Below are 23,401 nucleotides of genomic sequence, written 5' to 3' on the forward strand. Positions count from 1 at the left end.
CTTTCATTGTCTCTAAACAATAACAAACATTAGGTCCCAGCGTACTTTGAGTTGAGACACACAGTTCCTTCTCCAGGAGTAAAAATCTTACACACCAAAGACATTGCAGGACCAGTTATTAATACTTTGGCCACTTCAAGTGAAGAGTTGACTCATTGAAAAAGACTCTGATGCTGGGAAGGATTGGGGGCAGGAGGAGAAAAGGACGACAGAGGATGAGATGGCTGGATGGCATCACTGACTTGATGGACCTGAGTTTGAGTGAGGTCCAGGAGTTGGTGATGGACAGGGAGGCCTGGTGTGCTGTGATTTATGGGGTCGCAAAGAGTCGGACGCGACTGAGCGACTGAACTGAACCGAGGAGCCAAGGATCACACAAGGGGTGGATCTTAAAGGGATCAGATGAGGGTGGAGAGAGGAGGTAGAATTGGTAGGAAGAGCAGAATATGAGGCTGGAGGGGAGAATTTATGGATATAGGAGCCCTGTCCCATGACCTGGGAAAGGATATCCAGGACTGATCCTAATATAGGGCTGGGATAGCTCCTTGAAGTTTGGATCCAAAAGTGGCCACAGGAAATGAGGCAGAAATGTTTGAATTTCCTTGGCATTGTGCTGATGAAGAGGTCAGAAAGTTCAGATTTGTGGGAATGTTAGAATACATTTATTGTGCAAGACCATAGGAACCACCAGTGTATTCTGTTCCTCAGGAAGGCTGAGGGAATGTTCCCTTCACTAAGCAATACAGGGTACAGATGAGGGAAGCACTGACATCCTCGAGAAGTTTGGTGGGGGGTGTCCTTGGGAGGGACCAGGCTCGATAGTAGCAGATGCCGTCATAGAAATGAGCTCTCTCATGTCAATGGAAATGACAGAATCCTGAAATGACAGATGGGATGGTGGCAGATAACCATCAGAGCAAAGGAGGCAGAATTGCCATAGTGGGCATCAAGACCAAGGCAGCAGTCAGGGTGCTCTGGCCAATAGGGAGGGCTCCATAGCCGTGATTGGTAGATCATGGTGTTCCTGGGAGCAAGATACATGAACAGCTTGTTAGGATGCTGCTGCTGCTAAGTCGCTTCACTCGTGTCCGAATCTGTGCAACCCCATAGACGGCAGCCCACCAGGCTCCCCCGTCCCTGGGATTCTCCAGGCAAGAACACTGGAGTGGGGTGCCATTTCCTCCTCCAATGCATGAAAGTGAAAAGTGAAGTTGCTCAGTCGTGTCTGACCCTTAGCGACCCAATGGACTGCAGCCCACCAGTCTCCTCCGTCCATGGGATTTTCCAGGCAAGAGTACTGGAGTGGGGTACCATTGCCTTCTCCCATTAGGATGCTACTTGACTTGTTAAGGATTAGGAGGTGTCTGAGTGTTGCCCTAGTTACAAACTAACAAAGTAGCTTGTTTCCTAGATGCTGGCAGAAGAATCCTGAGTCAGAGACAAAGAGTTTTATTGGGTCATAGCACTGCAAGCAGCATGAGCTTCACATCCACATTGGTACTTCCAGACCCCCACCCCCAAATCCCACAGGGGCAATGCTGAGGGAAACAGGACAATGCTGCGAATACTGTGGTTTGTGTGATAACTGAGAGATCCTGGGCTAGGGGAGCTTGAATATTTTATAATAGGCAATAAAGAGATCTGCCTGGCTTTTGCTCTAGAGGAAAACATCTGCCCTCTGCCCCCCTGCTCCACAGGAGCTACTCTGTCTTCCAAGGCTCTGTGCTATAGACACATACTTGGAAATACAACTAGGAATAAATGGCAGTTAGTGGCCTTGCTCACAAGACATGAAGAAATGAGACAGACCCATGGAGAATTATCTCCCAACCCTCATCTAAAAATCCAAAACAAACAAGGGGGAAAAAATCAACTTTATGGTAACTATTTCTTATTAGTGAGGTCGCTCAGTCGTGTCCGACTCTTTGCGACCCCATGGACTGTAGCCTATCAGGCTCCTCCATCCGTGGGATTTTCCAGGCAAGAGTGCTGGAGTGGATTGCCATTCCCTTCTCCAGGGGATCTTCCTGACCCAGGAATCGAACCCGGGTCTCCCGCATTGCAGGCAGATGCTTTACTGTCTGAGCCACCAGGGAAGCACTCTAACAAAGTGATCTTTCTCCAGATCATTCATGGCGTCAAGGATTTGACTTTGTGGACTATAACTCATCACCATGTTGGGTTGCTATTGTGGGAGTTTTTCTTCTCTATGGAGTGAATCACAGTTGAGATCAGTTGAGACCAGGATGGTGGTGGGATTTGAAACCCTCCCCACATCCAGCACCCTTTGCCACATTACTTTGTGGCCCCTCTCCCTAAAGAGGCAATGTGTTTCCCTGCTCCTTGAATCTGGGCTTGAGTGGGGGACTGATTTTGTAGGTAGGATGATAGCAATACCTCATAGACAGAAGTTAGAGCGGCTTGCATGATTTCACTCCTTCCCTTGTGCTCCTCCTCCAAGCCATGAGAACATGCATGGGCCAGCCTACTGGACTGAGTCACCTCAGTCACCCAGCCAAAGCTAGCCAACTCTTAGAGGTGTGAGGCACCCACACAGAGCTGCCTGACTGTCCACCCCAGACAGTCAGGCAAAACACTGGTTACCCTTATGTGTCACCGAGATTTGTGGTTATTCATTATGCAGAAATATTGTGGTAAGAGATAAGCAATATTGAGAGGTCAATATATGAGGGTGAAAATGGCTTTTAACAAGAGGAAGACATGATAACTTTATGGAGTCTTTTGCTCTTCTCTGTCATTGCATAGTTGGAGTCTGGTTAGAAGTGAGAACTGGAATATTTCCTGCAATATCAATAAGCAAGGATGTCGCTGTCATCAGCGGCTGCAAGCCCTCCACCATGAGCTGGTGAGCTCTGAAGAAACTCAGGAAGGAAAGGACACCCGCCAAGTAACAGCCGTCCAACTGCAGCCACTCCCTATGGTGAGTCCTGAGGAAACGCAGGACGGGAAAACACAAGATACTGGCCCCAGATAGCTGAGGTGTGTGTCAAAGGAGTGACTTCAGTGAGCTCAGGCTCCCGTACCCTCCCACACATGGAAAAATGCTAAACTCCTTAACTTGAGATATCTGGTTTTCTCTAATTTACTATATATAATCTTTTGACATTCAGACTACCTTCCCTTTGTGCAAAACTTCTATATAACCCGGTTCCCCACCTCACCTTCCTGGAGCAGTTCTTTCAGGGTTACTGGAGATGCTGCCTCTGGGGCTTGAAGTCCTAAATATTTCCACTGATAAAAACATGACTCTCAACTTTTAGGTTGCATGTATTTTTTCAGGAAGATCCCCTGGAGAAGGAAATGGCAACCCACTCCAGTATTCTTGCCTGGAAAATCCCATGGATGGAAGAGCCTGGTAGGCTACAGTCCATGGGGTCAAAAGAGTAGGACACGACTGAGCGACTTTCTTTCTTTTTTCTTTATTTTTTCAGTTGACAGTAAAAATACTGGTGGTGGGCTTTAACAATAATAACAATATATTAACCCCATGTGTCAAACCTAGGAGGACTAGACTGGAACAGCACCATATCTCACCTACCACCAGGAATATGACTGCACTGATTGGAAGGGACTGGCTGGTGTGGAGCCAGGAAACCAAAAAGCAAGACCATGCCACCTTTATTCAGGGCCATTCTAGGAGAAGCTGGAGGAGGGTGGGCATGTCAGGGTCACGTGCATCTGAAGACTTGAGTGAGACCCCCTCAGGGGGCTGGTCATGAACCCATGACTTTCTTCCCTCCCACATGATGAAGAACGGACACTCTTTCCTTGGTTTTGCTGCTCTGGCTATGTGGGTGACCGCCTCATCTGGTTCTTCCTGACCCAGAAATCTGACACTCTGGGGCCAGGCCTGCTGGGTTTGTCCTGGCTCCTCTCCAGGCCTCCCTGCTGAGATTCTGCCTCATCAGGCAGCTTCCAGTGGTTAATTGAGCCTCTAGGACCCCACCCCCCAATCTGGGAAGGGATCCTCTGCTTGGAGACAAGAGTTTTCTTGCATTGTGAGCAGTTATTCCACAGAGATAGCTTTAGAGAGGGAACATTTAATACAGTATAGGGTTTAAAAATTCAGCAGGGGACAGAAAACTTTGAGTCCCTGGGACCTGCTCTGATCTCTGACAAGTGTCACACTTAAAGCAGAGCAGGTTAGGACCCCTCCAGACCCTAGTGGACATTGAAGGGATTTGCGGAAGTCTGAATTTTCTATAAATACTATTTGTGTGAAAAGGAGCTCAAAACAATAATCTGTCTGGTATGTTAGCCACTCAGTCATGTCCAACTCCGTGACCCCATGGCCCATAGCCCGCCAAGCTCCTCTGTCCATGAATTTTCCAAGCAAGAATACTGGAGTGGGTTGCCATGCCTTCCCTCCTCCAGGGAATCTTCCCGACCCAGGGATCAAAACCGGGTCTCCTGTACTGCAGGCAGATTCTTTACCATCTGAGCCACCAGGGAAGCCCCAGGAAGTCTGTTTTGTAGTCATAATTATGGGAACTCAGTCCTTGGCTTTTAATCTACACAGCCTGGAGACTTTGAAGAGGGTAACTTTTCCTCTTCTAGAACCAAGACCCCTTCGGACTCAAAGGCAGCCCTGCTGGAGCCCTGAGGCTGGGGCAGCCTTCTCTATTGGCTGCACTAAGTCTGTCCCCCACTCTAGCTGGGCGCTTTCTCACACTCTCTAGCAGAGACATGGAAGCTCTGCAGACACTAGCTTTTAAGCCCCTGTCATGGTTCCTCTTGAATCCCACTCAAAGCTCTTTGGCAAATCTCAGGAGCTGCCTGCACTGTCATGAGTTCAGTTGGGCCCTGCCCTGTGCATAAACAGGAAATCTTTTGGTTCCAAAAGGCACCTTCTTCAAGCAATAAAGGCTCTTAACAAGCATTGCAATAAAAGACCTTGAACCAGAAAAGTAAACTTTCACAGAGGGGAGACTGCATTAATAGAGTTGACCAGTCATTAGTACTAACTCTCTAAGTTTAAGGATTTGCACAAATGACCTGAACAGGAAAAATAAAAGCAGGTCTTTCAAAGCGGCGCAGAGCATCGCAATTCAGTAAGTGCAGCCCACAAGTAGGAAAGACCAATTGTTAAAGGGAATGAAAGAGGAAAAAATAATCGCACTAAAACTCCTGAAGGAAATGAAAATACAAAAGGAAAAGTGAACAAAAGCAAACAAAAGAAAAATAAGACCATCTCACCTGGGGAAGAGAAAGATTTTAATGCAGACCAAATGGTTCCCAGGAGTAGGTGATTTTCCAGCGTCAACACCCAATAAACAGCTGCAGGAAAAATTGGTACACAGGACACTGGAGTGAACCGGAAGATGATACAATATGATAGGAAGGGCTATGATTGCTATAGAAGGTTTACATTAAAATCTCATTTAGAGTCATTGTTTTATTGTCTTAGGGAAAAAAAAAAAACCACACAACTGATATGCTTCCAGCCTTTCTCCTCTGTAAAGAATTCATCAATTGCCCCTTTAAAAAAGTCACATTGGGACTTCCTTGGTCCAGTGGAGTCTTAGCCACTCCCTGCTCCCAATGCAGGGGGCCTGGGTTCCAGCCCTCATCTGGGAACTAGATCCCACATGCCACAACTAAGACCTAGCACAGTCAAGTCCATAAATAAATAGAAAGAAATATTAAAATTTTAAAAAATTTAAAAAGTCACATCTGTCACATTTAAAATGAACCACGTAAAAGGAAAAAGATACCTGCAGAGAAACAAATACCTTCACACTTTTGAAACATGGGGTTACATTCTCTCTAATGCTCAATTTTCAACTTAATAATAAATTAGAAACTTCAGGATGAATATTCATTCCTTTGTTTCTGTTGTTTAGTTGCTAAGTCTGGTCTGATTCTTTTTTGACTCCATGGACTGTAGCCTGCTAGGCTTCTCTGTCCATGGGATTTCCCAGGCAAGAATACTGGAGTGGGTTGCCATTCTCTTCTCCAGGGGGTTTTTCTGACCCAGGGATCAAACCTGCATCTCCTGGATAGGCAGATGGATCCTTTACCACTGAGCCACCAATTTATCAATGACAAAGCCATTCATTTACAGTGAAAGGGAAGCCCATTTAATCCTTTCAGTTCAGTTCACTTGCTCATTTGTGTCTGACTCTTGGTGACCCCACAGACTGCAGCATGCCAGGCTTCCCTGTCCATCACCAACTCCTGGAGCTTTCTCAAACTCATGTCTATCGAGTCAGTGATGCCATCCAACCACTGCATCCTCTGTTGTCCCCTTCTCCAATTGCCTTCAATCTTGCCCAGCATCAGGGTCTTTTCAAGTGAGTCTGTTCTTCGCATCAGGTGGCCAAAGTATTGGAGTTTCACTTCAACATCAGTCCTTCCAATGAATATTAAGGACTGATTACCTTTAGGATGGACTGGTTGGATCTCCTTGCAGTCCAAGGGACTCTCAAGAGTCTTCTCCAACACCACAGTTCAAAAGCATCAATTCTTTGCTGCTCAGCTTTCTTTATAGTCCAACTCTCACATCCAAACACGACTACTGGAAAAACCATAGCTTTGACTATATGGACCTTTGTTGGTAAAGTAATGTCTCTGCTTTTTAATATGCTGTCTAGCTTGGTCATAACTTTCCTTCCAAGTAGTAAGCATCTTTTAATTTCATGGCTGCAGTCACTATCTGCAGTGATTTTCAGTTCAGTCGCTCAGTTGTGTCTGACTCTTTGCGACCCCATGAACCACAGCACACCAGCGTTCCCTGTCCATCACCAACTCCTGGAGTTCACCCAAACCCATGTCCGGTGAGTCAGCGATGCCATCCAACCACCTCATCCTCTGTTGTTCCCTTCTCCTCCTGCCTTCAATCTTTCCCAGCATCAGGGTCTTTTCAAATGAGTCAGTTCTTTGCATCAGGTGGTCAAAGTATTGGACTTTCAGCTTCAGCATCAGTCCTTCCAATGAATATTCAGGACTGATTTCCTTTAAGATGGACTGGTTGGATCTCCTGGCAGTCCAAGAGACTCTCAAGAGTCCGCCAAAACCACAGATCAACAGCATCTATTCTTTGGTGCTCAGCTTTCTTTATAGCTCAACTCTCACATCCATACATGACCACTGAAAAAACCATAGCCTTGACTAGACGGACCTTTGTCGGCAAAGTAATGTCTCTGCTTTTCAATATGCTATCTAGGTTGGTCATAACTTTCCTTCCAAGGAGTGTCTTTTAATTTCATGGCTGAAATCACTATCTGCAGTGATTTTGGAGCCCAGAAAAATAGTCAGCCACTGTTTCCACTGTTTCCCCCATCTATTTGCCATGAAGTGATTGGACCAGATGCCATGATCTTAGTTTTCTGAATGTTGAGTTTTAAGCCAACTTTTTCACTCTCTTTCACTTTCATCAAGAGGCTCTTTAGTTCTTCTTCACTTTCTGCCATAAGGGTGGTGTCATCCGCATATCTGAGGTTGTTGATATTTCTCCTGGCAATCTTGATTCCAGCTTGTGCTTCATCCAGCCCAGTGTTCCTCATGATGTACTCTGCATAGAAGTTAAATAAGCCCCCTATCAGTTGTGCTACCAACTGATAGTGCAGTTGGTAAAGAATTCATTCCTTTAAGTCACAATATTAACAGTGGTTACTCTTGTTTCACACACATTGGAAAGAAAGAGCTAATTTTAACAACAACATGGAGAGAAGTTTTTATGTGGTGTACCCTAAGCACCCTTCTCTCTGCTTTATGTGTACTAATTCTGTCAATCCTAACACCAATTGTATGAGGTAGCTACTCTTATTCGGAGAAGGCAATGGCACCCCACTCCAGTGCTCTTGCCTGGAAAATCCCATGGACAGAGGAGCCTGGTGGGCTGCAGTCCATGGGGTCGCTACCAGTCAGACACAACTGAGCAACTTCATTTTCACTTTTCACTTTCATGCATTGGAGGAGGAAATGGCAACCCACTCCAGTGTTCTTGCCTGGAGAATCCCAGGGACGGGGGAGCCTGGTGGGCTGCCATCTATGGGGTCGCACAGAGTTGGACATGACTGAAGCGACTTAGCAGCAGCAGCAGCAGCAGCAGCTACTCTTATTATTTCCTCTTTACAGTCGTGGAAAACAAAAGCACAGAGAGATGAATTGACTTTCCCGGGTCACCCAACTAATAAGTAATGGAGCTAGGATCTGAAGCCAGACTGATTGCAGATTGTGTTAGACACTAACTTGTGCTTCTAGCAAGAAGATTCCCCCAAAATCACAGCAGAATTTGTGTCTAACAGAGGATTGACTTTAAGTGAACATGTGGGTGAACTACTACATCACAAGCTAGAATACAACATGGGTTCATTTCAAGTTAATTTTGGAGGATCCCAAATGTGTCTTCCCAAAGCCAAAAAAGTTAGCCTTTCCAAGTTTTGTTTTCCCTAAACTCATCTTCTTCCTGAGGTGAGAGGGATCCCTCATGTATATTATACTTTCTTCTATAAGGAAACCAACTCTGAAGGACTTGATGCTTGAAATCATTTGAAGGACTGATGCTGAAGCTCCAATACTTTGGCCACCAGGTGCGAAGGGCCGACTCACTGGAAAAGACTCTGAAGCTGGGAAAGATTGAGGGCAGGAGGAGAAGGGGGCAGCAGAGGATGTGATGGTTAGATAGCATCACTGACTCAAAGGACACGAGTTTGAACAAATTCCGGGAGATAGTGAAAGACAGGGAAGCCTGGTGTGCTGCAGGCCATGGGGGTCGCAAAGAGTCAGACATGACTTAGCAACTGAACAACAACACACAAAAAAATAAGAGTCACTTCAACATGTCCCATTTAAATAAGTTACTTCTATGGCAACTCTGATGAGGTCATCATTATATAGACTAAATTAGAGTTGGAGAAGAAACAAAAAAAATGATCCATAAAATCACAATTCTTGAGCAATAACTTAAACCTTTTCCGTCTTCCTCGCTCCACTTGGTTTTGAAATATTTATTTCAAATAGTTCGCTAAAGAGTATTTATTTCAAATATTATGCTAAAGAGCATTTTCCAGACCAAAGACCACTGATGAACTTCCAATGAGTCAGGTTTACTTCTAATCTCTTTGTTTTGAACTTCTCAAGGCCGCTGGTTTCCAAGGTGACCCCTTTCCACCCCAGGACCCATCTGGAAACCTGCATCTCAAGTGGGCCAGCCTTAAGATGGGCTTATTGTGACCGTTTTCACCCTGTAACCTTAAACCCAGTAGTGGAATAGAAAACAGCAAGTTTGTGTGACTACCATCACACTAGAAAGGAACAAAATCTGATGACCACCAAACCATCAGATTTGAGAAAAACGGAATTTACAGTTTTGAAAGCATTAGGATGCTTACTAGGAAACCCATGCATTCAATAACCAGTTGCAAAATATAGAGTTTCTATTTCCTTAAGTCCTGTAACTATAACCCAAGTTCTCTAGACGGTCATTTTCACATGTGTGAATGTTTTTGATCAGGTTTGTAAATCTCTTAAAATTCTGAAAAGCAATTTTAGTTGAATGTGATTATGTGTTAAGAAGCAGTGCTTAGCTGCTCTAGAAATTTTGCCCTAAGGTCTTGGTCACCAGCCTTCTCCAAGAGATCCTCTTCAACCTTTTAGGAGAAATAGATTTTTATTGGTGGTTCCTTTTATGTTTTCAAACTGGGCTTCCCTGGTGGCTCAGATGGTAAAGAATCTCCCTGCAATGCAGGAGACCCATGTTCAATTCCTGAGTAGGGAAGATCCCCTGGAGAAGGAAATGGCAACTCACTCCAGTATGCTTGCCTGGGAAATCCCATGGATAGAGGAGCCTGATGGGCTAACGTCCCTGATGTTGCAAAGAGTCAGCCATGACTGACTGGTTAACAGGTTTATTTTTTCAAACTGTACAGATGCCAATGAAAATTTGCTGGCTGCTTGTTTGAAGAAAGTCATTAATGTCTTTTAAAGGATCTTTATGGACCTGGTGCTACGTGTTTTCTGTCATATACATGGAGAGAGTAAGGACTAATACCAACAAATTACACAGAAACAATTCTACAAGGCATATTTGCTAATCAATAGAATTTTATGAATGTTATTTATCACGTAAATTAAAGGACCTTTGTTCTGTAGTGAAAAGGAGAAGATAAGTCAATCACTACAGAAAATTAGTTTGTACATTATTTTTTGAATAAAATTTTATTCTATTAGTATGGTTTATATATTTATTGTAGAGAACATTAAAAATAATTTAAAATATAGAGAAAACATTAAAAATCATCCCACCTATAGAAAAAAAAAATCACCCTTTTGTCTTACTCCTTTTCTGTGCACACAAACACTTGTGTATTTTAAAAATCTGTTTTGGGACCCAGAGCTCCTCAATGATCAAGCCTTGGTGATGGGTAAAATTGGTCACCTCAATCTTACTCCTCTCCTTGGGTGAATTCATTCCTAATAGGATCTTCATAGTCTTATTCAAACAGACTTAGGGTAGAGACACCCCAGCTGTTTCTGGAAAAGCCCAGGCATTTCTGCATATTACCATACTGAGGTATGGGCCTGGAGAAGGAAATGGCAACCCACTCCAGTGTTCTTGCCTGGAGAATCCCAGGGACAGAGAAGCCTGGTGGGCTGCTGTCTATGGGGTTCCATGGAGTCGGACATGACTGATGCGACTTAGCAACAGCAGCAGCAGCAGCAGCAATATGGGCCAGTCTCCCACACCTGTGACCCTTTACATTGTGTGAAGAATACCAGCAACACGGCAACTGCCTTCAAATGGGAGAAGGTGATTGTGGGGAGAAATAGCATGGTGTTTATGTGAAGTTCTAGGGGACAAAGCTGGGACTGATGGGAAGAATAGTCTTCCATGAGGAAGAGTCCTCCGCCACTGGCCATATTCACTTGTTGGGATGGATGTGGGTTGGAGGCTAGAAGCAGAGACAGTTGATGACTGTGTCCTTGCCGTAAGGTTGTGAGACTATTTCCCTCCAGGATTGACCTTAAATCCATATGCTAGGATTTGTGAGTTCTTGAACTTTCTTCCTCCACATCAACATCTGTAGCCACAGGACCCAGCACATAGTAGATGCTCAGTAAATGTTTGTCAGAATGAATGAATGAATGAGTGAATGAATGAGCCTGGCTTCTGTGGCTGCTCCTTGGCCCTCCACTTCTAGAGACTACAGAATTGGAGCAGAATTTGGTGGGAAGGATGGAGAACAGGCTTTAGTGGGAAGCCTTCTTAGCTCACAGAATTATCCGTTTTCTGTTATTTCTTGGGAGGACACTTGGTCTTGGTTTCCATACAGTGGTATGTAGAAAGGACCGGGGAACAGCCAGTTTGGGCTTTTTCATCTACCAAACAAAACAAACCCAAACACTGGACTTGATGGATGGAATCCCCGAGTGGTTGATTTCACTCAGTCCTTTAAACAATGGAATAAAACCACTGGCTTCCAGCAGGCTGGCTCTTGGTGGGGGGTGAGCAGGAGTGGTGGGCTGGAATGGGGAGATAAGTGTTAAAGGATGACAAAGGCAAAGAATACTTTAAACAACTAACAACTTTTTCCAGAGATCAAATGCCACGTACAACCCTGACTTAAAATATAGAGTCCTAAAAGTAAGTATTACTATTGCTCTATTTTTGTGGCTTAAGGAAACCATATAATTTTAAACTTTGGTAGTACTAAACGACATTTTAGGAGTTTATAGTATTTTCTGCTGCTGCTGCTGCTGTTGCTAAGTTGCTTCAGTCTTGTCCGACTCTGTGCGACCCCATAAACAGCAGCCCACCAGGCTCCCCCGTCCCTAGGATTCTTCAGGCAAGAACACTGGAGTGGGTTGCTATTTCCTTCTCCAATGCATGAAAGTGAAAAGTGAAAGTGAAGTCGCTCAGTCGTGTCCAACTCTTAGCGACCCCATGGACTGCAGCCCACCAGGCTCCTCCATCCATGGGATTTTCCAGGCAAGAGTACTGGAGTGGGGTGCCATCGCCTTCTCCGAATATTTTCTGACCTGTTTAAATTAATATAAATAGCAATTCCGTAAGTGGAGACCAATGTGCATAGAGTAGATTTGAAGTCATTGCTTCAGAAGATTACATACCTGAGTAAACTCCATGCTTGAGAACAGGTGGTAAATCCTACCAGTTAGGAGTTAAAAGTGTCTTTTTTTTTTTTTTTTTCTTTGAAATGTGTAAGTAGGTCGTGCCTGGGAATCTCACCAGAGCTGAGGTCAGCTAAGGTTTCAGTTTGGAAAAGCGGCAAGAGGTGGTGGTGTTTCTCAGAAAGGTGGCTCAGAGGTGAAGCAGGGAACTAGAACTACCTTGCCCCACCCAACACAAGAATGACAAACATCAACCATGGATCCTGCTTTGTTCACACCAGTGTCATTTAGAGAAATTAAACATTGGTGGACACATTCTTGGGGTGTTTAGGGGGCACATTGTATCTGGAGGTATCTGTAGAACCTGTTTAGGTAGGACATTGTTGGTCATTTTACCTTGGACAAATAGAAAGTTTTTGTGCTACTTGAGAAAGAAAATATGCTCAGAGCTCATTTCTGGAACTGACAAAGTCCGCAACGTGTACTCTGGCCTCAGACCAGCCTGACAAGTGAGTTAAAACCAGAGGTACTCACAACCCACAGCTAGTTATACAGAGATAACACTTTCTAGACTAAAAGGTCAATTCCCAGGGTTCATTGACTAGGAAAATGACAAGGTCATAGCCATCAGCAAAATACCCAGGCACCAGTGCAACAATTCTGAATCTGGTTAGGGAATAGCCCAAAGCTGGTCTGGTGGGAGGAAAGAAATTGGCTGGCTTTAGCCCCAGGGACTCTCAGTGCCTTATCTCTGTCAGACAGGAGGGAGCCTGAGACTTCACTACTCATCCTAGCTCCTCCCCCGGCTTCCAGAACTAAGTCAACAGGCACTCCTGTACGCGTTCTTCTCCTCCCAGGAACTGAACCCACCCCAACCAGACTGTGCCCCCCAGCCATTTGTTCGCCCCTCTGGAGTTTTCCAAGCTCAAGAACCAAAACGAAAGGCAACATCTTTTCATTGTGATTGTTCTAGGGCTGCTCAGCTCAGAGGCCCCCTTCAATTCAGTGAGTTCTGCAGAAGCTTACCTCTCTCTGTGGTAACAAGGCTACAATATACTAGCCCTCACCTCAAGTCTCCACTCTTCATCCCCCCAAAGAAAGCTTACTCCACAGATTTCTGAGAGGCCATTCTTTTACTGGAGATTTGCCAGGAAGTGGGGTAGGAGTGGGGGGTGTGTGTGGAGGCAGTGTTTGCATCACCCACACAGAATTCCACTTCCCTGAGATGTATCTCTTTCCCGCCAAATCTCTCCCTTTCCTTGTAAGCTCCCTCAGCATCAGCATTCTAACCTTCCCCCCCACCCTAAACTCCCCATCCCAACCCCCCACACTCTGGCTCATGCCAAGGCAAGAGCATCCTGCAGAGGCAAGACAACCTTGGGGTCCAGAAACAAGATCTCCCCCAGTCACCAGGAGCCTTCCTACTGGAGGATTTTAAATACCCAATCATGTTTATTTTACTTTTTTCCCTATACCAACTCATCCGGGCAGCCGGCAGAGGGCCTTCCTCAAGGTCCCCTTGCCAAGTCCATGTCTTTGGTCTCTGATGGCAGGCAGCATCTCTTTGTGCTACATGGCTCCTGGAATGAGTCCACAAATAGATGCCCAGTGACCCAAGTTCCTGCAGCCCTTCAAGTTCTGATTCAAAGTTTTGGTGGCCGCCACACAGGGTCAACCTCGTGAGCACAGATGCATGTGTGGAGTCTCAGGTTTAGAGGGGTCCTGCACAGCTCAGTGCTCAGCTCTCATCGTCATGCCACCCTTAATGAGTATGAACCCCAGGCCTACATTCAATGTGTACTGGGCCCTGAAAATTTTGTGAAGCCAGTTCTGCCCACGCATGACCTTCATGGAAGTTCTCCCCTCCTTCAAAGCGGTTTCTCCACAGCGCCCCCTACAAGCCTTAACCTTTGGGTCACTGTGCCTGGCCCACCCTGGCCTCCACTCATTTGCAGGGCGCTGGGCCTGAAAAGGGCATTCACCCAGCTGGACTTGGTGGGGTCCTTCCTTTGCTCTGATGAAACCACAGAAAACAGGGTCCCTGGTGAAGCAGTGGCAGCGAGAAAGCAGGGAGGACCGAGGCTGGGAGAAGACCCTCTGCAAAATTATTCACCCCGCCCCCACGGTGATTCCAGAGATTCCTCCAGGAGAGAGAACTCCTTCTCGATCGAGCCCTGTCTAACCGCTTTAAGAATACAAATATTCCCGAGAAGGTCAACACCCGTACATTATTGCCTTCTACCATGCTGTGAACAGGCTCGCAAGCTCTGCTGTAAGCGGAGCCCAGGGAGAGGTCTGGGCACAGGGGAAAATTTGAAGAGAAAGAGAGGATCCTCTTGAATCTGGAGGAGAGTGACTCACAGAGGGGAAATCTAAGGTGTGCAGAGCGAGTCAGGGCCCTGGGAGTGAGCAAAGCAGGGAGCTGAGGGAGGTGGGGAAACTGCAGAGTGTTTCTTCTGTTTCACCAAGTTCACAGACCCTGAGCTTTTCTGCTCAGACTCTCTTGATGAAAGGTCTATATAGTTTCCTGTGTCTGCCCCCCACTCCCTTTCTTAGCCAATAACAAACTACCACAAGCTGGGTGGCTTAAAATAATAGACCCGTATTCTGTTCTGCACACCAGGAGGCTGAACCAGGGTGTCAGCAACATTGGCTCTTTCTGGATGCCCTGAGGGAGAACCCGGTCCATGCCCGTCTTCTAGTTTTTGGTCACTGCCTAGAAGTCGCTAGCGTTTTTGGTTTATAAGCTCACCGTTCCAGTCTCTGCCTCTGTCTTCACACTGTTCTCTCCCCTGTGTCTCTCTGTGTTAAGTCCTTCTCTCCTGTCTCTTACCAGGACACCAGCTGTTGGATTTAGGGTCCATTCTCAATGCAGGATGATGGCAGCCTGCTGTTTAGTCGCTCAGTTGTGTCCAAGTCTTTGCGACCCCTTAGCCCACCAGGCTCCTCTGTCCATGGAATTCTGCAAGCAAGAATACTGGAGTGGGTTGCATTTCCTTCTCCGGGGGGGGTGCCATCTTGAGAAACTTAAAATACATCTGCAGTGACCCTATTTCCAGTATTCAATAGTACTGAATGAAATACTTTAAAATTGCTAAGAGACTAAATCTCCAAAGTTCTCATCACAAAAAAGAAATGATGATTATATACTGTGATAGAGACATGAGCTGAAGCTATGATGGTAATCACATTGCCATATATAAATGCATCAAATCAACACGTTTTACACCTTACACTTACACAATGGTATATGTCAAGTATATCTCAATTTAAAAAAACAACTTAAAAATGATCTTACTTTTTCAAATAAGGTCACATACACAGATACAGAGGCAATTCAATATACAACAGGGTTTTCAGATCTTCAGTTTCTGTTTGCTTTGTATTCATGCTTTTCTTGAACTTTTGAGCTTTGTTTTTTTTCCCCCATGATAGAAATCCTGAAATCCTGAGACCCATTATTAAATACTAATAGCAAAACCTCTGCAAATCCAAGGCATTTTACAAGTGTGTACTGCAAGAGACTCTGCAGGATCTCCCAGCATCCCAGGAGAACAAGGAAGGAACAATAGCAAAGTGCCTTTGATCCCTTAAGAAAGTTGCAATAAGAGCCAAGTTCTATGCTTTTAATGTTGTCGTACATTAGTCAGAACACAGAAATGTGTTTACAACCCTGAAAGTGAAATGGAAAAGTAACAAAAATGCACTTCTAAGACATTTTCATTCGATGTGTTGGCTTGTTGAAAAATACAGAAAAGCCTAACACAATATTTGTGAATAAAACCTCTAAAGACTGAATGCCATACACTACCCCTTCACCACGCTTTTAGGAACAATTTGCTTTTTGGCAAACTATACCCAAACAGTAACACAGACAAGTAATCAGAAATGTTGCGTGATTCCTAATCATTAAGGTTGGCACACTAAAATTCTCTAGAGGAAAATGATCTTATAAAAGGTTAGCATTTTTCTTTTCCTCATTAATCTTTACCACGCTGGGTCATTCCTAGTTAAGTATCATCAGGGCTTAGAGCAAGGCCACAGGTTATTCTGCAGATTTGAGATTGAAATTGTCTCTCTGAGTGCCAGTTTTTGTTTTTGGCTTTTTTGTTAAGATGTCAAGTTACCTCCCATTTCCTTCTTTTATGTGCAGAAAAATCCCAACTATCTCAGCCTAATCACACTCATTGGCTGGTAATACCACCAGGTAATTAAGAAATTGTTTTCACAGAAAAATAGACTAGAAAAAATAGCCTAGATAATTAGGAAGATAATAAACACGGGGAAGTAGTCCTACTAGATATTAAAATACATTATGTGGCTACAAAATTTAAAACAGTGCAGGACCATCACATAAAGACCCACACTAACAAGTGGGACAGAAGGAGGTGACACGCAGAGTTCATGAACACGACACAGGCAACATTTTAAGTGCACTAGATAGCCACTGGAAAATGGCATTCTAGTCCATACTTCACACTTTAAAATAAAATTAATATTAAATGCATCAAAAGTAAAAATGTAGAAACCAAGCCAAGCCACACAGAGCAGAAGAAAACACAGGAAGGAACACTCACAGCTTCACAGTGAGAAGAATTTCCAAATATGACAAAAAAGCCAGAAGGTTAAAAGAAAGTGAAAGTGAAGTTGCTCAGTCGTATCCGACTCTTTGCGACCCCGTGGACTGTAGCCCACCAGGCTCCTCCGTCCATGGGATTCTCCAGGCAACAATACTGGAGTGGGTTGCCATTTCCTTCTCCAGGGGATCTTCCCGACCCAGGGATTGAACCCGGGTCTCCCGCATTGGAGGCAGATGCTTTAACCTCTGAGCCACCAGGGAAGCCTAAGTGAAATTTAATTAAATACACATATAAATTTTTTTTTCATGGAAAAGTCACCTATGTAAGTTGATGTAACCACTATGAAAACAGTATGGATGATCTTCAAAAAACTACAAATAGAGTTGTTGTATGATCCAGCAATCCCACTCCTGGGCATATGTCTGGACAAAACTGTATTTCAAAAAGATACATGCACCCCTATGTTCAAAGCAGCACTATCCACAACGGCCAAAACATGGAAACCACCCAAATGTCCACTGACCGATGCTTCCGAAAGAAGTCTGGCTACCTTGAGAGAGACCCCAAAGGACGGAGACACATGAGAGGTCTCCACGATCCCATCACCTGGGGCTCATTTCTCCTCAGTCCCACACCAGAGGCTTGACTGAGGAAGTCTTCAATATGACCCCTGCTCCCAGCTGAACGCAACCATCTAAGAGATCCCACCAGGACAACCCAGCCAAATCACACATCATCCAGACCCGCAGAAACAAAGGAGAAGAAGTGCTTACCGATGTTGGAAGCCCCTCAGTTTGGGAGTGATTTCTCACAGGAACAGTTACAGAGTTACGGATAACTAAGACAGGCGCTCATATCCTGTGGGTGGTAGATTAAATCGGCACATCCTCCTCAGAGATAAGCAGTTTACTACTAATGCCTAATTAAAATCAATACATACACAGGTCCTTGGACCAGACATTCCACTTTTACAAGTTCCTCAGTGAATATATTCACACATATGCAAAGCGATATATGTACAATGTATTTATCACAGGATTGTTTAAATAATATTGGAAGCAAGCTAAAAGAATACCAATAAGGGCCTGTTTAAGTGAATTATAACATTTAATGGAATACTGTTCAGTCAGTAAAGAATAAGGGTATTTTTTATATGATGACATTAAAAAAAAAATCTCCAATGTAATTTCTAAGCAAAGCAACACAAAAGATACCAGACAGTATGTAGAGCACAGTAGCAATTGTGAAAGACGAGGAAGAAAAGACTATCTCTGATCATAACTGAATGAATATGTGAGATCATCTCCACAGATTACCCAGGGCAACTTTTCATCCATTGCTTAGAGAAAAGAATGGATGGCTGACGGACAGGTGGGGGTGGGGCTGGGGTACGGAGATTTACTGTATAGGCCTCAATGTCTCATTACCTAATCAGAAGCAAGTAAATACAATGAACTTGAAAATTTTTTCTTTCAGTTGTTTTGCTTAAACTTAACATTGTCCAGACCTTTAGATATTAGAGCTGGATCTTCAAAGTGAGGTGCATGTGGTCCTGAGGATCAGGAAGATTTTCTTTCAGGGTATACATTCACAGGTTAGGAGGTTGGTATCAGTTTCCAGATGTAGAATAAATACAAGTGCTCATGCCTAAAATTCATTTGTCTGGGAAAGTAACTTGCTGGACAGGCTCTACTTTCTTAGTTCTTTTCTCCCAGGCCTGTTCTTACTTGACAAAAGTTACTCTTACCTGTTCTGCATTTTATCCTGGGTGCTACCCCAGAGAGGAAAGACCCCTGGAACACCAAACAAAAGAACAATTCAAAATATCGGAGTCGGTTTTGAGAAAGTGAATCAGTTCAGTTCAGTTCAGTCAGTCAGTCGTGTCCAACTCTTTGCGACCCCATGAATCGCAGCACGCCAGGCCTCCCTGTCCATCACCAACTACCAGAGTTCACTCAAACTCACGTCCATTGAGTCAGTGATGCCATCCAGCCATCTCATCCTCTGTCATCCCCTTCTCCTCCTGCCCCCAATCCCTCCCAGCATCAGAGTCTTTTCCAATGAGTCAACACTTTGCATAAGGTGGCCAAAGTACTGGAGTTTCAGCTTTAGCATCATTCCTTCCAAAGAACACCCAGGACCGATCTCCTTTAGAATGGACTGGTTGGATCTCCTTGCAGTTCAAGGGACTCTCAAGAGTCTTCTCCAACACCACAGTTCAAAAGCATCTACTCTTCGGCGCTCAGCCTTCTTCACAGTCCAACTCTCACATGCATACATGACTACTGGAAAAACCATAGCCTTGACTAGACAGACCTTTGTCGGCAAAGTAATGTCTCTGTTTTTGAATATGATATCTAGGTTGGTCATAACTTTCCTTGCAAGGAGTAAGCATATTTTAATTTCATGGCTGCAGTCACCATCTGCAGTGATTTTGGAGCCCCCCAAAATAAAGTCTGACACTGTTTCCACTGTTTCCCCATCTATTTCCCATGAAGTGATGGGACCAGATGCCATGATCTTAGTTTTCTGAACGCGAAAGTGAATACAGGTTAGGAAATAAATACTTTTGCAAGTCTAATTTCTTGCAAAAAGTATTTTCCAAGTATTTGCTTTCAAAATAATTGAAAGATGACCTATAGGCTTGTTAGCTGATAGAACATTAAAAATTATTTTTAATAATGGATCACAGGGTTATTTTTTACATATAACTCAGGACTTCAAATCAAAGACTGATATTGCTGTAAGCAAAATCCTCCCAGTGCCACCTGCTTTTATATAAATAATGTTCCTCAGTTCAGTTCAGTCGCTCAGTCATGTACAACTCTTTGCTACCCCATGAACTGCAGCCAGGTCTCCTTGTCCATCACCAACTCTCGGAGTTCACCCAAACTCATGTCCATTGCATCAGTGATGCCATCCAACCATCTCATCCTCTGTCATCCCCTTCTCCTCCTGCCCTCAATCTTTCCTAGCATCAGGGTCTTTTCAAATGAGTCAGCTATTCACCTCAGGTGGCCAAAGATTTGGATTTTCAGCTTCAACATCAGTCCTTCCAATGAACACCCAGGACTGATCGCCTTTAGAATGGACTGGTTGGATCTCCTTGCAGTCCAAGGGACTCTCAAGAGTCTTCTCCAACACCACAGTTCAAAAGCATCAATTCTTTGGTGCTCAGATTTCTTTACAGTCCAACTCTCACATCCATACATGACCACTGGAAAAACCATAGCTTTGACTAGATGGACCTTTGTTGACAAAGTAATGTCTCTGCTTTTTAATATGCTGTCTATGATGTAAAGTTAAAAAAAAATAAATAAATAAAATAAAATTAAAATAAATAAATAAATAAAAAATAAATAAAACTGAAAAAAAAATAATATGCTGTCTAGGTTGGTCATAACTTTCCTTCCAAGGAGTAAGTGTCTTTTAATCTCATGGCTGCAATCACCATCTGCAGTGATTTTTGAGCCCCCCAAAAATAAAGTCAACCACTGTTTCCCCATCTATTTGCCATGAAGTGATGGGATGGATGCCATGATCTTACTTTTCTGAATGTTGAGTTTTAAGCCAACATTTGCACTCTCCCCTTTCACTTTCATCAAGAGGCTCTTTAGTTCTTCTTCACTTTCTGCCATAAGGGTGGTGTCATCTGCATATCTGAGGTTACTGATATTTCTCCCGGCAATCTTGATTCCAGCTTGTGCTTCATCCAGCCCAGTGTTTCTCATGATGTACTCTGCATATAAGTTAAATAAGCATGGTGACAATATACAGCCTTGATGTACTCCTTTTCCTATTTGGAGCCAGTCTGTTGTTCCATGTCTAGTTCTAACTGGTACTTCCTGACCTATATACAGGTTTCTCAAGAGTCAGGTCAGGTGGTCTGGTATTCCTGTCTCTTGAAGAATTTTCCACAGTTTATTGTGCTCCACACAGTCAAAGGCTTTGGCATAGTCAATAAAGCAGAAATAGATGCTTTTCTGGAACTCTCTTGTTTTTTCAACGATCCAGTGGATGTTGGCAATTTGATCTCTGGTTCCTCTGCCTTTTCTAAAACCAGCTTGAGCATCTGGAAATTCATGGTTCATGTATTGCTGAAGCTTGGCTTGGAGAATTTTGAGCATTACTTTACTAGTGTGTGAAATGAGTGCAATTGTGTGGTAGTTTGAGCATTCTTTGGCATTGCCTTTCTTTGGGATTGGAATGAAAACTGACCTTTTCCAGTCCTGTGGCCACTGCTGAGTTTTCCAAATTTGCTGGCATATTGAGTGCAGCACTTTCACAGCATCATCTTTCAGGATTCGAAGTAGTTCAACTGGAATTCCATCACCTGCACTAGCTTTGTTCATAGTGATGCTTCCTAAGGCCCACTTGACTTCACATTCCAGGATGTCTGGCCCTAGGTGAGTGATCACACCATCGTGATTATCTTGGTCGTGAAGATATTTTCTGTATAGATCTTCTGTGTATTCTTGCCATCTCTTCTTAATATCTTCTGCTTCTGTTAGGTCCATACCATTTCTGTCCTTTATCGAGCCCATCTTTGCATGAAATGTTCCTTTGGTATCTCTGATTTTCTTGAAGAGATCTCTAGTCTTTCCCATTCTGTTGTTTTCCTCTATTTCTTTGCATTTATCACTGAAGAAGGCTTTCTTATCTCTTCTTGCTGTTCTTTGGAACTCTGCATTCAGATGTTTATATCTTTTCTTTTCTCCTTTGCTTTTCGCTTCTCTTCTTTTCACAGCTAAGGCCTCCCCGGACAGTCATTTTGCTTTTTTGCATTTCTTTTCCATGGGGATGGTCTTGATCCCTGTCTCCTGTACAATGTCACGAACCTCATTCCATAGTTCATCAGGCACTCTATCTATCAGATCTAGGCCCTTAAATCTATTTCTCACTTCCACTGTATAATCATAAGGGATTTGATTTAGGTCATACCTGAATGGTCTAGTGGTTTTCCCTACTTTCTTCAATTTAACTGCAAGGAGGTCCAACCAGTCCATTCTGAAGGAGATCAGCCCTGGGATTTCTTTGGAAGGAATGATGCTGAAGCTGAAACTCCAGTACTTTGGCCACCTCATGCGAAGAGTTGACTCATTGGAAAAGTCTCTGATGCTGGGAGGGATTGGGGGCAAGAGGAGAAGGGGACGACAGAGGATGAGATGGCTGGATGGCATCACTGACTCGATGGACGTGAGTATGAGTGAACTCCGGGAGTTGGTGATGGACAGGGAGGCCTGGCGTGCTGCAATTCATGGGGTTGCAAAGAGTCGGACATGACTGAGCGACTGATCTGATCTGATCTGTGTATTCTCGCCACCTCTTCTTAATATCTTCTGCTTCTGTTGGGTCCATACCATTTCTGTCCTTTATTGAGCCCATCTTTACATGAAATGTTCCCTTGGTATCTCTAATTTTCTTGAAGGGCTCTCTAGTCTTTCCCATTCTATTGTTTCCTCTATTTCTTTGCATTAATCACTGAGGAAGGCTTTCTTATCTCTCCTTGCTCTTCTTTGGAACTCTGCATTCAAATGAGTATATCTTTCCTCTTCTCCTTTGCTTTTTGCTTCTCTTCTTTTCACAGCTATTTGTAAGGCCTCCTCAGGCAGCCATTTTGCTTTTCTGCATTTCTTTTCCATGGGGATGGTCTTGATCCCTGTCTCCTGTACAATGTCACGAACCTCCGTCCATAGTTCATCAGGCACTCTATCAGATCTAGTCCTTTAAATCTATTTCTCACTTCCACTATATAATCATAAGGGATTTGATTTAGGCCATACCTGAATGTTCCTCAGCACTTCTTTAAAAAAAAGGAGGGGGGGGGAATAAAATTAATTCAATAAATTATACTAAATCATAAATAACTTGCTCAAAACCTAAGCCAACTCTATCCATCTTTCCAAGAGAAACAATTCCAATAAAATTTTACTCACTTGTTTAATGATTTCAGTTTGTCAAAACAGTTGTAGTGTTAACTCCATCTAGAGTTTATTTATTGTTTTTACCCTTTGAAATTTACAGTCACAGGAAATTTAAAAAATTTCATTGTGTTCACATACTTTTGTTGCATCAAGGAGTGATAGTGTGATTTAAAAAAAAAAAACTTTCAAACATACAGATAATTATATCAAGGGTAAAATTCTTTTGGGGAAGTAGAACAAAATGAGTGTATTCTAAGATAGCTGAGTGGCAAAGAATTCACCTGCAATTCAGGAGACGTGGGTTCAGTCCCTGGGTTGGGAAGATCCCCGGAGAAGGGAACGGCAACCCACTCCAGCGTTCTTGCCTGGGAAATCCCATGGACAGAGGAGCCTGGTGGCTTACCGTCCACAGGGTTGCAAAGAATCAGACACAACGCAGTGACTAAACAACAAACAGAGTAAAATGAGTTCAAGTTGAAACGGGAACAATGTAAGATTTCCATGTATTAAATAATAATTTTTTGAGGTAAAAAAAATGATATGGGTATAAAATGGCTGTGGTATTTGGATACATTTTAAAGAATAACGTAACAAGGCCTTTATGAATAAAATGTCCATATCCATCATGTGTTGGAAATTACATCTTGTGTTTTTTTTTGTTGTTCAGTTGCTCGGTCATGTCCAACCCTTTGCAACCCCATGAACTACAGCACACCAGGCTCCCTGTCCTTCACTAACTCCTGGAGTTGGCTCAAATTCATGTCCATTGAGTCAATGATGCCATCCCACCATCTCAGCCTCTGT

General features: G+C 43.8%; 1 protein-coding gene across 41 annotated transcripts in view; it reads right to left on the reverse strand.

Moving 5' to 3' along the window:
• LHFPL2 (LHFPL tetraspan subfamily member 2) overlaps window positions 1–23,401 on the reverse strand; it is a 285,866-nt gene that overhangs the window by 224,061 nt on the left and 38,404 nt on the right. For 12 of the 41 annotated variants that reach the window (XR_008698773.1, XR_008698772.1, XR_008698768.1 and 9 more), the window contains exons 4-5: window positions 14,927–15,055; window positions 5,218–5,298 (exon numbers count right to left, since the gene is read on the reverse strand). The exons of 4 other annotated variants lie outside the window; for them this stretch is intronic. The gene's annotated coding sequence lies outside the window, so the exon portion shown is untranslated. 25 more of the 41 variants (XR_008698789.1, XR_008698790.1, XR_008698781.1 and 22 more) reach the window with 14 other exon arrangements.

Source organism: Bubalus kerabau, chromosome 10, assembly GCF_029407905.1.
Source record: "Bubalus kerabau isolate K-KA32 ecotype Philippines breed swamp buffalo chromosome 10, PCC_UOA_SB_1v2, whole genome shotgun sequence".
Taxonomy (NCBI): domain Eukaryota; kingdom Metazoa; phylum Chordata; class Mammalia; order Artiodactyla; family Bovidae; genus Bubalus; species Bubalus kerabau.